This window comes from Pelophylax lessonae, assembly GCF_965119305.1.
Source record: "Pelophylax lessonae genome assembly, chromosome: 1".
NCBI lineage: Eukaryota > Metazoa > Chordata > Amphibia > Anura > Ranidae > Pelophylax > Pelophylax lessonae.
In genome coordinates, this window is record NC_138768.1 from 880,837,340 (window position 1) to 880,851,087 (window position 13,748).

Below are 13,748 nucleotides of genomic sequence, written 5' to 3' on the forward strand. Positions count from 1 at the left end.
GGGATGGACTTGCTGCGGCGGTAGCAACCAGGTCGTGTCCTCCGGTAGCGGCTCAACCTCACTGACAGCTGAGACAGGCGTGGTACAGTAGGACAAGGCAAAGGCAAGGTCAGACGTAGCAGAAGGTCAGGGCAGGCGGCAATGGTTCGTAGTCAGGGGCAACGGCAAAGGTCAGATACACAGGCAGGGCAATACACAAAATGCTTTCTCAGGGCACTAAGGCAACAAGATCCGGCAAGGACAGGAAGGGGAAGTGGGTTTATATAAGATTTGTACTGATTGGACCAGGCACCAATTAGTGGTGCACTGACCCTTTAAATCTTAGAGCAGCGGCGCGTGCGCCCTAGGGGGCGGGGCCACGCGCGCCGGGAGGAGGACAGGACGGGACCCGGCGTGCGCCAGGAGGAAGAGAGGACGGGACCCGGCAGGTCAGTGCCTTGGGACGCAGGGGGACAGCGCTCACGGTCGTGGACGATGACCGGAGCGCTACTGCCCGCAGGATGCCACGAGCGCTCCGGGGAAGCCACGGGACCCGGAGCGCTCGGCGTTACATGTGTGTTATTCTGTATTCACTTTATACCTTATTTTTTGGCGCCTGTGACCTTCCGCCGCTCTCCTTCTTTCCTTCCCTCCTCCCCCTGCTGTAGTTGTCAGATTGGGAGAAGAGAGCGGCGAGCAGTCACGTGAGTGCTGAGCGGCAGGCAGTCACGTGAGCGCTGAGCGGCGAGCAGTCACGTGAGCGCCGCTATGAAATAAGGTATACAGCGCTATTTTTTTAAGAAAATATACACTGGGCACATCATTTAATGTAACACAGGGGGTTGTAGCAATATCGTACATTGGCTTCACAACCACTTTATTTATTGTCTTCAATTGAAGAAATGATACAAGAAACAGCATTGTGTTCCCAGAAAAGAAACCCCCCAAAAAATGAAACTACTTTGTTGATGAAATTTTCATCTCTTAATACATGGGTAACTGTATGGGGGGAGGTCATGTAAAAAGGGCCCCTTCCTTTTCAGCAATTGCCTTCCCTGACATTGTAGCACTTTGGTAAGAGGGGACATTGAGCCTCCGCTAGGTGGGAGCTTTTGAGGGAGTGTCCTGATGTTCTTAGAACTATAATGCCTTTAACTATAAGGGTCTTGTGAATACAAGAAGGACTGCCCAATAGATGTTCTTGGTCCTCAGGATAGATCATACCTGATCGTCTTAGCACTATAGGCCCTCTACTTATATGGGTCTTGTGGATAATAGAAGGACTCAGGGCCGGGTTAACAAAGGGGCTATTGGAGCTGCAGCTCCAGGTCCCTTCCTTAGGATAGGCCCAGCCCAGTGGTGTGAGTGAGTCACTAAAGCTGCCCAGCCCTGCTCTGTGTGCAGCGTACAAATGAATGATATGTAAATAGCAGGCGGCATTGATATGTAAATTGTTAGAGCATTCATAGATATGTCAAACTCCCTGAGTCCTGGTCCACCATCACCTTTGCTGAATGCTGCCGTCATTGGGGATGTACAAGCCCTGCCTGCCACTGTCACTGAGCCTGCCATCAGCCTGAATTGCAAAGGTGAGCAGATGGATGGGGGTGGGGTGTCAAGAGGTAAACATTAAATTGGAATTACAGTTTGGAGGGCAAACATGACCAAAGAGGGGGTATGCAGGGGGGCTGGGGTGCACAGATGAGCAGAGGCACGTTAAGCCGAAATTAGGTGGTTTGGGGTGTTCTGAATCGCTCCCCCTCTCTCTCTTTCACCCCCTTTCTCCTACACCCCTCTCTCTCTTTCACCCCCTTTCCCCTCACCCCTCTCTCTCTGTTTTACCTTACTGTCACCCTCTCTCCCACCCCCCCCCCAATCCCTCTCTCTCTTCTCACATCATTTCTCTCTCTCTCACCCTTCCTTTCACTCTCAACCTTCCGCTCTCTCTCTCACCCTCCGTTTTTCTTTCACCCCTCTCGCTCTCTTACCCTCCTCTCTTTCTCTCCCCCTTTGTATCTCGCCCACTCTTCCTCTTTCTCTCACCCCCCTGTCTCTCTCTCATTCTCTCAGCACTATAGGTCCTCTACCTATACGAGTCTTCTGGATACAAGAAGGGCTGGCTATTGGACATTCTTGGTCCTCAGAATAGGTCATACTTACTTGCCCAATACAGAAAAGTAGGTCCACGCTTGAAGGAAGTTTTAGTGCTTTTCTTCAGCTTGGTGGAACAGAAGAAGGAGGTGGAAAACCTAAAACTCTCAGAGGGGGGTCCTACAGCTCCTTAGTTAGTAGTCGCCGGGTAGATCTTAGCATCTGAGAGCATCCAATAGCTATCTCTAAAGCACAAAAGTGGAAATTCTAGTGTTCTCCATTCCATTGATCAACATGGCCCAACCTTTGAGACCTATTCCAGATACTCAGCCTTCTCTCAGGATCCTCCCAGGTACCATTCCAGAGTATTGTCAATGCTGGTTCCAACCCACTGATAACAGAGATTGACCAGTTGACAGAACAGGTGGGACTCTCCATATTGGGCCCTCACACAGGACTCCAAAGCCTCCTCAACAGAGGGACCATCGAGTGATGTAATGCGGATCACTAATGGGTGCAATGCTCTTCAAGAACAGTAATATAGCCCTACAAATCTTTCTCCCATTGAGGACTCTGGTTTGGCAGGTACTACCTCTCTACGCATACACACCAGGGAACACAGCATCTCCTACTATCAGAGGAAGGATTAGAACTAGGGATGCACCAATCTTATATTAGAAACGGATATCGGCACCGATACTGCCACAATAGCTGGATCGGGGATCTGTAAAATTAACCGATCCACGGGCCGATCCGGTTTTTCTGAGTCCCGGCTCAGCCGTCCCTTACTTGCACGGAGCCGCCGATCCACGAGCCGATCCGGTTTTGCTGAGTCCCGGCTCAGCCGCCCCTTGGTGTAGAAGTAGTATGGGATGGGAGCTGTTACTTCCTCTATAGGGCCGGCTCACAGACGGAGTGATATCAGATGCACTCCGCCTGTGAATGGAGGAGCCGTACACATGAAGCAGTGGCTTTGCTCTGTACTGCATATTGTGTATGTGTGTAGATCCGGATCGGTATCGGTATTGGCAGTTACACAATGCCAGATATCGATATCGGGACAAGAAAAGTGGGATCGGTGCACCCCTAATTAGAACCCCTGTCAGCATTTTATTGGGGCTCCATTACAGACATTTTCCCCTAATTAGTGTCCTACTGACAATGTTTTATGAGACAGAAAATGAGGAGAACTCTACAAAGTCAATGCAAACAGACATGTTTGGGCGCTTCCTGTTGTAGGGTGACAACACCCTGTTAATGCCTCCCAACTGTGCTCCTGTGTTGTCACATGGGCTTCCAATAGATACAACCAATGGCCATTCCAACACATGTTACACCTAGGGTGCTCAACCTGTTCCTGAGGTACAAGTCCCATGAGGCATTGCAAGCTGTAACACATGTTACACCTTGAGTGCTCAACCTGTGGTCCTCCAGCTGTTCCTGAGGTACAAGTCCCATGAGGCATTGCAAGCTGTAACACATGTTACACCTTGGGTGCTCAACCTGTGGTCCTCCAGCTGTACCAGAGGTACAAGTCCCATGAGGCATTGCAAGCTGCTGACAGTTACAAGCATATGACCCCCAAATGCAGAGGCATGATGGGTCGTGTATTCCCGCAACAGCTGGAGGGTCACAGGTTGAGCACCCATGCATTACACAGACATGGTCCACAGTTGTCACCATCAGGAAACCCGAAATGAAGAATGCCATGTAGCCATCGCTGGTGTGAATGTAGACAGGAAGTGGCAGCAAAGAGGTGGCAGGAGGTCAGCAGCACTGAGATGTAACAAAGATGGAACAAAGGTGAAAACAGGATTTTTTTAAGAAAAAAAATAGACATGGTAATTGTTTATGATACACAAAGTTTTAGCAAAATAAATGTCATCAAGTTAGGGGTCTTTTTAAAAGGCATTCATTGGTTGAATGCCAGAAGCATAATGCGAGCTGGATCAAACTTTCCCATATTTTTCTAATAGACTAATTCCTATATTGTTAGCTCCGTCTAAAAGCCACAATGCAGTATAGTTTTCTGAAATACCTTCGTGAAAATATATACCGCATTTTGGCCACTAGATGGAGCTGACAATGTAGGAATTGATCTATTAGGGCAAATACAGGGAAATATCTGCCAGCTTGCATGAATGCTTCTGACATTCGGTCCATTGAATATTTTATAAATACACTCTTTAGTGTTTACATCTATTTTAAGGTTTGAACAGCTCAGTGCTGAACACTGTAGAGAGTATTAATGTGCTTTCCAGAGGAGTGATATTCTTGGAAAATATATATGATAAATGGATCCTGATAAAGCTATATTCATACACCCCCCGCCACCATCATGCTGACCATAATCCACATCTCTGGACATCCTGCACAGTGGTAATAGGAAACACTGATATCTTTTTAGCAGGGGATACATTGTAAACATTCTTGAGAACACTAGAGGGAATTAGCAAATTAATGTAACTACTGGAATTGTTACATTTTTTTTTCTTGTTACAAATACATATAGTATGTATTTCCTGTGCTCTTCAGCTCCATCTTGTGGCCATATAGTGGTATTTAACTACTGCCCGTAATAAAAGAATAGGAGTTCAGAAGAGAAAATAACCTAAAGAACGTTTGTTTTTGCCCAACTCATACAGAATGAACGTACATGTAAATTTTATTCAAAAACGTATAACCGCGGTTTAAAAAAAAAAAGTATATAGCAGCTGCAGCTTCCAGTGTGACAACACCAAAGACAGATAGTAGTAACCAAGCTGTGCTAAGTGATATAAATAATGACAAATGACTAATCATAAATCACTATAAATAATAATAAGTGAATACAGTCAAATATGAAGAAATATGAATGACACAATACAATTATGCAATTATATATCACAATAACGTGTCATGCAATATAAAATAATAAACAAAAATACTCAAACAGTGCACCAAAAAAATTCCAGAGGTGCACTAAATATGTGTATAATGTGAATAAAAAGTCTCTGATGAGAATCCAAAAGACTTGATACTCCCTTCATCTGGTAAGCAGTATTGATGTCGGTGGAGGATTGATCACTGGTGGTGGATCGCACATCTGTTTGCATTGCACTTTGTGTTACGCCCCCAGGAGGGCCTTTTTGGACTCCCATCAGAGACTTTTTATTCACATTATACACATATTTAGTGCACCTCTGGAATTTTTTTGGTGCACTGTTTATTTGAGTATTTTCATGTATTATTTTATATTGCATGACACGTTATTGTGATATATAATTGCATAATTGTATTGTGTCATTCACATTTCTTCATATTTGACTGTATTCACTTATTATTATTTATAGTGATTTATGATTAGTCATTTACCATTATTTATATCACTTAGCACAGCTTGTTTACTAGTACATGCAAATTTGTTGGATAAGAGCCCTGCTCTGAATTCTGAATGGAACATGTGCCAATCATTATCATTAAACTTCCATCAGATCTCCTCCAGAAAGATATGTGCATTCTATAGACCTCCAGGTCACTTTCCTGGCATTGGTCATTGTATAGACCTCCAGGTCACTTTCCTGGCATTGGTCATTGTATAGACCTCCAGGTCACTCTCCTGGCATTGGTCATTCTATAGACCTCCAGGTCACATTCCTGGCATTGGTCATTCTATAGACCTCCAGGTCACTCTCCTGGCATTGGTCATTCTATAGACCTCCAGGTCACTCTCCTGGCATTGGTCATTCTATAGACCTCCAGGTCACATTCCTGGCATTGGCCATTCTATAGACCTCCAGGTCACATTCCTGGCATTGGCCATTCTATAGACCTCCAGGTCACTTTCCTGGCATTGGTCATTCTAGAGACCTCCAGGTCACATTCCTGGCATTGGCAATTCTATAGACCTCCAGGTCACTTTCCTGGTATTGGTCATTCTATAGACCTCCAGGTCACTTTCCTGGCATTGGTCATTCTATAGACCTCCAGGTCACTCTCCTGGCATTGGTCATTCTATAGACCTCCAGGCCACTTTCCTGGCATTGGTCATTCTATAGACCTCCAGGTCACTTTCCTTGCATGGGTCATTCTATAGACCCCCAGGTCACATTCCCGGAATTGGTCATTCTATAGACCTCCAGGTCACTCTCCTGACATTGGTCATTCTATGGACCTCCAGGTCACTCTCCTGGCATTGGGCGTTCTATAGACCTCCAGGTCACTTTCCCGGCATTGGTCATTCTATAGACCTCCAGGTCACTTTCCCGGCATTGGTCATTCTATAGACCTCCAGGTCACTTTCCTGGCATTGGTCATTCTATAGACCTCCAGGTCACATTCCTGGCATTGAGCATTCTATAGACCTCCAGGTCACTTTTCTGGCATTGGCCAATCTATAGATCTTCAGGTCGCTCTTCTGGCATTGGCCATTCTATAGACCTCCAGGTCACTTTCCCGGCAATGGCCATTCTATAGACCTCCAGGTCACTTTCCTGGCATTGGCAATTCTATAGACCTCCAGGTCACTTTCCTGGTATTGGTCATTCTATAGACCTCCAGGTCACTTTCCTGGCATTGGTCATTCTATAGACCTCCAGGTCACATTCCTGGCATTGGCCATTCTATAGACCTCCAGGTCACATTCCTGGCATTGGCCATTCTATAGACCTCCAGGTCACTTTCCTGGCATTGGTCATTCTAGAGACCTCCAGGTCACATTCCTGGCATTGGCAATTCTATAGACCTCCAGGTCACTTTCCTGGTATTGGTCATTCTATAGACCTCCAGGTCACTTTCCTGGCATTGGTCATTCTATAGACCTCCAGGTCACTCTCCTGGCATTGGTCATTCTATAGACCTCCAGGTCACTTTCCTGGCATTGGTCATTCTATAGACCTCCAGGTCACTTTCCTTGCATGGGTCATTCTATAGACCCCCAGGTCACATTCCCGGAATTGGGCATTCTATAGACCTACAGGTCACTTTCCCGGCATTGGTCATTCTATAGACCTCCAGGTCACTCTCCTGACATTGGTCATTCTATGGACCTCCAGGTCACTCTCCTGGCATTGGGCGTTCTATAGACCTCCAGGTCACTTTCCCGGCATTGGTCATTCTATAGACCTCCAGGTCACTTTCCCGGCATTGGTCATTCTATAGACCTCCAGGTCACTTTCCTGGCATTGGTCATTCTATAGACCTCCAGGTCACATTCCTGGCATTGAGCATTCTATAGACCTCCAGGTCACTTTTCTGGCATTGGCCAATCTATAGATCTTCAGGTCGCTCTTCTGGCATTGGCCATTCTATAGACCTCCAGGTCACTTTCCCGGCAATGGCCATTCTATAGACCTCCAGGTCACTTTCCTGGCATTGGCAATTCTATAGACCTCCAGGTCACTTTCCTGGTATTGGTCATTCTATAGACCTCCAGGTCACTTTCCTGGCATTGGTCATTCTATAGACCTCCAGGTCACTTTCCTGGCATTGGTCATTCTATAGACCTCCAGGTCACTCTCCTGGCATTGGTCATTCTATAGACCTCCAGGTCACTTTCCTGGCATTGGTCATTCTATAGACCTCCAGGTCACTTTCCTTGCATGGGTCATTCTATAGACCCCCAGGTCACATTCCCAGAATTGGGCATTCTATAGACCTCCAGGTCACTTTCCCGGCATTGGTCATTCTATAGACCTCCAGGTCACTCTCCTGACATTGGTCACTCTATGGACCTCCAGGTCACTCTCCTGGCATTGGGCGTTCTATAGACCTCCAGGTCACTTTCCCGGCATTGGTCATTCTATAGACCTCCAGGTCACTTTCCTGGCATTGGTCATTCTATAGACCTCCAGGTCACTCTCCTGGCATGGGTCATTCTATACACCTCCAGGTCACATTCCTGGCATTGAGCATTCTATAGACCTCCAGGTCACTTTTCTGGCATTGGCCAATCTATAGATCTTCAGGTCGCTCTTCTGGCATTGGCCATTCTATAGACCTCCAGGTCACTTTCCCGGCAATGGCCATTCTATAGACCTCCAGGTCACTTTCCTGGCATTGGTCATTCTATAGACCTCCAGGTCACTCTCCTGGCATTGGGCATTCTATAGACCTTCAGGTCATTTTCCTGGCATTGGTCATTCTATAGACCTCCAGGTCACTTTCCGGCATTGGTCATTCTATAGACCTCCAGGTCACTTTCCCGGCATTGGTCATTCTATAGACCTCCAGGTCACTTTCCTGGCATTGGTCATTCTATTGACCTCCAGGTCACATTCCTGGCATTGGGAATTCTATAGACCTCCAGGTCACTTTCCTGGCATTGGCCATTCTATAGACCTCCAGGTCACTTTCCTGGCATTGGCCATTCTATAGACCTTCAGGTCACTTTCCTGGCATTGGCCATTCTATAGATCTTCAGGTCACTCTCCTGGCATTGGCCATTCTATAGACCTCCAGGTCACTTTCCCGGCAATGGTCATTCTATAGACCTCCAGGTCACTTTACCGGCATTGGTCATTCTATAGACCACCAGGTCACTTTCCTGGCATTGGTCATTCTATAGACCTCCAGGTCACATTCCTGGCATTGGTCATTCTACAAGACCTCCAGGTCCTTCTCCTGGCATTGGTCATTCTATAGACCTCCAGGTCACTCTCCTGGCATTGGTCATTCTATAGACCTCCAGGTCACATTGCTGGCATTGGGCATTCTATAGACCTCCAGGTCACTTTTCTGGCATTGGCCATTTTATAGACCTCTAGGTCACTCTTCTGGCAATGGTCATTCTATAGACCTCCAGGTCACTTTTTTGGCATTGGTCATTCTATAGACCTCCAGGCTTGATACTACCTTCATCTGGTAAGCAATATTGATGTCGGTGGAGGATTGATCACTGGTGGTAGATCGCACATCTATTTGCATTGCACTTTGTGTTACACCCCCAGAAGGGCCTTTTTGGACTCTCATCAGAGACTTTTTATTCACATTATACACATATTTAGTGCGCCTCTGGAATTTTTTTGGTGCACTGTTTATTTGAGTATTTTCGTTTATTATTTTATATTGCATGACACGTTATTGTGATATATAATTGCATAATTGTATTGTGTCATTCATATTTCTTCATATTTGACTGTATTCACTTTTTAGTATATATAGTGATTCATGATTAGTCATTTATCATTATTTATATTACTTAGCGCAGCTTGTTTACTAGTACATGCAAATTTGTTGGATAAGAGCCCTGCTCTGAATTCTGAATGGAACATGTGCCAATCATTATCATTAAATTTCCATCAGATCTCCTCCAGAAGGATATGTGCATTCTATCGACCTCCAGGTCACTTTCCTGGCATTGGTCATTCTATAGACCTCCAGGTGATGGGATGGGATGAGTGTCAGTGATGGTGGGATGGGGTGAGTGGCGGCAGTGATGGGATGGGATGAGTGTCAGTGGTGGTGGGATGGGACGGGATGAGGCTCAGCGGTGGTGGGATAGGATGGGATGAGTGGCAGCAGTGGTAGGATGGGATGAGTGGCAGCAGTTGTGGGATGGGATGAGTTTTCAACAGTGGTGGGATGGGATGGAATGAGTGTCAGCGGTGGTGTGATGGGTTGGGATGAGTGGCAGCAGTGGTGGGATGGGATGAGTGGCAGCAGTGGTGGGATGGGATAAGTGGCAGCGGTGGTGGGATGGAATGAGTGTCAGTGGTGGTGGGATGGGATGAGTGGCAGCAGTGATGGGATAGGATGAGTTTCAGCGGTGGTGAGATGGGATGGGATGAGTGTCAGCAGCGGTGGGCTGGGATGGGTGGCAGCAGTGGTGGAATGGGATAAGTGGCAGCAGTGATGGGATGGGATGAGTGGCAGCGGTGGTGGGATGGGATGAGTGGCAGTGGTGGTGGGATGGGATGAGTGTCAGTAAAGACGGGATGGGATGAGTGTCAGCGGTGGTGGGATGGGACGGGTAGAGTGTCAGCGGTGGTGGGATGGGATGGGATGAGTGGCAGCAGTGGTGGGATGGGATGAGTGGCAGCAGTGGTGGGATGGGATGAGTGGCAGCGGTGGCGGGATGGGATGGGTTGTGTTGGGATGGGATGAGTGTCAGCGGTGGTGGGATGGGAGGGGTAGAGTGTCAGCAGTGGTGGGATGGGATGGGATGAGTGGCAGCAGTGGTGGGATGGGATGAGTGGCAGCAGTGGTGGGATGGGATGAGTGGCAGCGGTGGTGGGATGGGATGGGTTGTGTTGGGATGGGATGAGTGTCAGCGGTGGTGGGATGGGATGAGTGTCAGCGGTGGTGGGATGGGATGAGTGTCAGTAGTGGTGGGATGGGATGGGTTGTGTTGGGTTGGGATGAGTGTCAGCAGTGGTGGGATGGAATGAGTGGCAGCAGTGGTGCGATGGGATGAGTCGCAGCAGTGGTGGGATGGGATGAGTGGCAGCAGTGGTGGGATGGGATGGGATGAATGTCAGCAGTGATGGGATGGGATGAGTGTCAGCAGTGGTGGGATGGGATGAGTGTCAGCGGTGGTGGGATGGGATGAGTGGCAGTGGTGGGATGGAATGGGATGAGTGGCAGCAGTGATGGGATGGGATGGGATGAGTGTCAGCGGTGGTGGGATGGGATGGGATGAGTGGCAGTAGTGGTGGGATGAGATGAGTGGCAGCGGCGGTGGGATGGGAGGAGTGGCAGCAGTGGTGGTGGGATGGGTGGCAGCGGTGGTGGGATGGGATGAGTAGCAGTGGTGGTGGTGGTGAAGGGGGTGGGATGAGTGGCAGCGGTGGTGGGATGGGATGAGTGGCAGTGGTGGTGGGATGGGATGAGTGTCAGTAAAGATGGGATGGGATGAGTGTCAGCGGTGGTGGGATGGGACGGGATGAGTGTCAGCGGTGGTGGGATGGGATGTGATGAGTGGCAGCAGTGGTGGGATGGGATGAGTGGCAGCAGTGGTGGGATGGGATGAGTGTCAGCGGTGGTGGGATGGGATGAGTGTCAGTGGTGGTGGGATGGGATGGGTTGGGTTGGGATGGGATGAGTGTCAGCAGTGGTGGGATGGAATGAGTGTCAGCAGTGGTGGGATGGGATGAGTGTCAGCAGTGATGGGATGGGATGAGTGTCAGCAGTGGTGGGATGGGATGGGATGAGTGGCAGTAGTGGTGGGATGAGATGAGTGGCAGCGGTGGTGGGATGGGAGGAGTGGCAGCAGTGGTGGTGGGATGGGTGGCAGCGGTGGTGGGATGGGATGAGTAGCAGTGGTGGTGGTGGTGAAGGGGGTGGGATGAGTGGCAGCGGTGGTGGGATGGGATGAGTGGCAGTGGTGGTGGGATGGGATGAGTGTCAGTAAAGATGGGATGGGATGAGTGTCAGCGGTGGTGGGATGGGACGGGATGAGTGTCAGCGGTGGTGGGATGGGATGTGATGAGTGGCAGCAGTGGTGGGATGGGATGAGTGTCAGCGGTGGTGGGATGGGATGAGTGTCAGCGGTGGTGGGAGGGGATGAGTGTCAGTGGTGGTGGGATGGGATGGGTTGGGTTGGGATGGGATGAGTGTCAGCAGTGGTGGGATGGAATGAGTGTCAGCAGTGGTAGGATGGGATGAGTGGCAGCAGTGAATGGATGGGATGAGTGTCAGCAGTGGTGGGATGGGATGAGTGTCAGCGGTGGTGGGATGGGATGGGATGAGTGGCAGCAGTGGTGGGATGGGATGGGATGAGTGGCAGCAGTGATGGGATGGGATGGGATGAGTGTCAGCGGTGGTGGGATGGGATGGGATGAGTGGCAGCAGTGGTGGGATGGGATGAGTGGCAGTAGTGGTGGGATGAGATGAGTGGCAGCGATGGTGGGATGGGAGGAGTGGCAGCAGTGGTGGTGGGATGGGTGGCAGCGGTGGTGGGATGGGATGAGTAGCAGTGGTGGTGGTGGTGAAGGGGGTGGGGTGAGTGGCAGCGGTGGTGGTGAAGGGAGGTGGGAGCAGTGGCAGCAGTGGTGGTGAGGGGGGTGGGATCAGTGGCCGTGTGGTGGTGAGGGGGGGAATCAGTGGCAGTGGTGGTGGTGAGAAGGGTGGCAGCAGTGGCAGTGAGGGGGTGTGATTAGTGGCAGCGGTGGTCGTGGTGAAGGGGGTGGAATTAGTGGCAGCAGTGGTGGTGGTGAGGGGGGTGATTAGTGGCAGCAGTGGTGGTGGTGAGGGGGGTGATTAGTGGAAGCAGTGGTGGTGGTGAGGGGGGTGATTAGTGGCAGTGGTGAAGGGGGTGGGATTAGTGGCAGTGGTGGTGGCGAAGTGGGTGGGATTAGTGGCAGTGGTGGTGTTGAAGGGGATGGGATTAGTGACAGCAGTGGTGGTGGTGGTGAAGGGGGTGGGATTTGTGGCGGTGGTGATGGTGAGGGGATGGGATTAGTGACAGCAGTGGTGGTGGTGAGGGGGGTGATTAGTGTCAGCAAAGGTGGTGGTGAAGGGGGTGGGATTTGTGGTGGTGGTGAAGGGGGTGGGATTAGTGGCAGTGGTGGTGGTGAAGGGGGCATTAGTGGTGGTGGTGAAGGGGGGATTAGTGGCAGTGGTGGTGGTGAAGGAGGTTGGATTAGGGGCAGTGAAGGCAGTGGGATTAGTGCCTCCAGGGATGTGTCACGGGGTCTCCTTGCTCCCTCCTTTCACTCTATTGGTGTGAGCTGGTCAGCTACCTCCACCTCCATACATAGATTGGCTTCTCTCTCTCTTTGGAGAGGAGAGGCGGGGCGGTCCAGGCTCTAGTGATTTGGTGCTGCTTAGCTCAGCCTCCCCTCAGTGGCCAGTATCCTGACGAATAATGCCTCCCGTCGAAAAATGCATCTGATGAACTGCGCATGCGCATCACATGACGTCACACCAGCTGAGATCTCGATCAGCTGGCGTGACGATTACACTGCCATGCGCAGTTTGTCGGATGCATTATCCAATGAGAGACAGAGGGTAGGGAACAGAGTCTAATGTCAGACTCTGCCTCTCTCTCTGCGCTATATGCGCATGCGCGCAACGGAAAACTATTCTTATTGGGCGGATTATTCTTATTGGGAAATTGCGGGACTATTGTTCTGAGTACAGAACACACAGCTCTGACCGGGACACATAAAGGGGAGCTCTGACCGGGACACATTAAGGGGCACTCTGACCAGGACACATAAAGGGGCACTCTGACCGGGGCGCATAAAGGGGAGCTCTGACCGGGACACATAAAGGAGGACTCTGACCGGGACTCATAAAGGAGGACTCTGAACGGGACCCATAAAGGGGAGCTCTGACCGGGACATATAAAGGAGGTCACTGACCGGGACACATAAAGGAGGACTCTGACCGGGAAACATAAAGGGTCACTCTGACCGGGACACATAAAGGAGGACTCTGACCAGGACACATAAAGTCCTCTAACTGGAACACATAAAGGGGAGCTCTGACTGGGACACATAAAGGGGAGCTCTGACCAGGACACATAAAGGAGGACTCTGACCGGGACACATAAAGGGGAGCTCCGACCGGGGCACATAAAAGAGGACTTTCACCGGGACACATAAAGAGGACTCTAACTGGGACACATAAAGGGGAGTTCTGACAGGGACACATAAAGGGGAGCTCTGACAGGAACCTTTAAAGGGGTACTATGACGGGGACACTGATGTAAAAGAGGACTCTGACAGGACAGGGACAGTGATATGGAGTTGGATCCT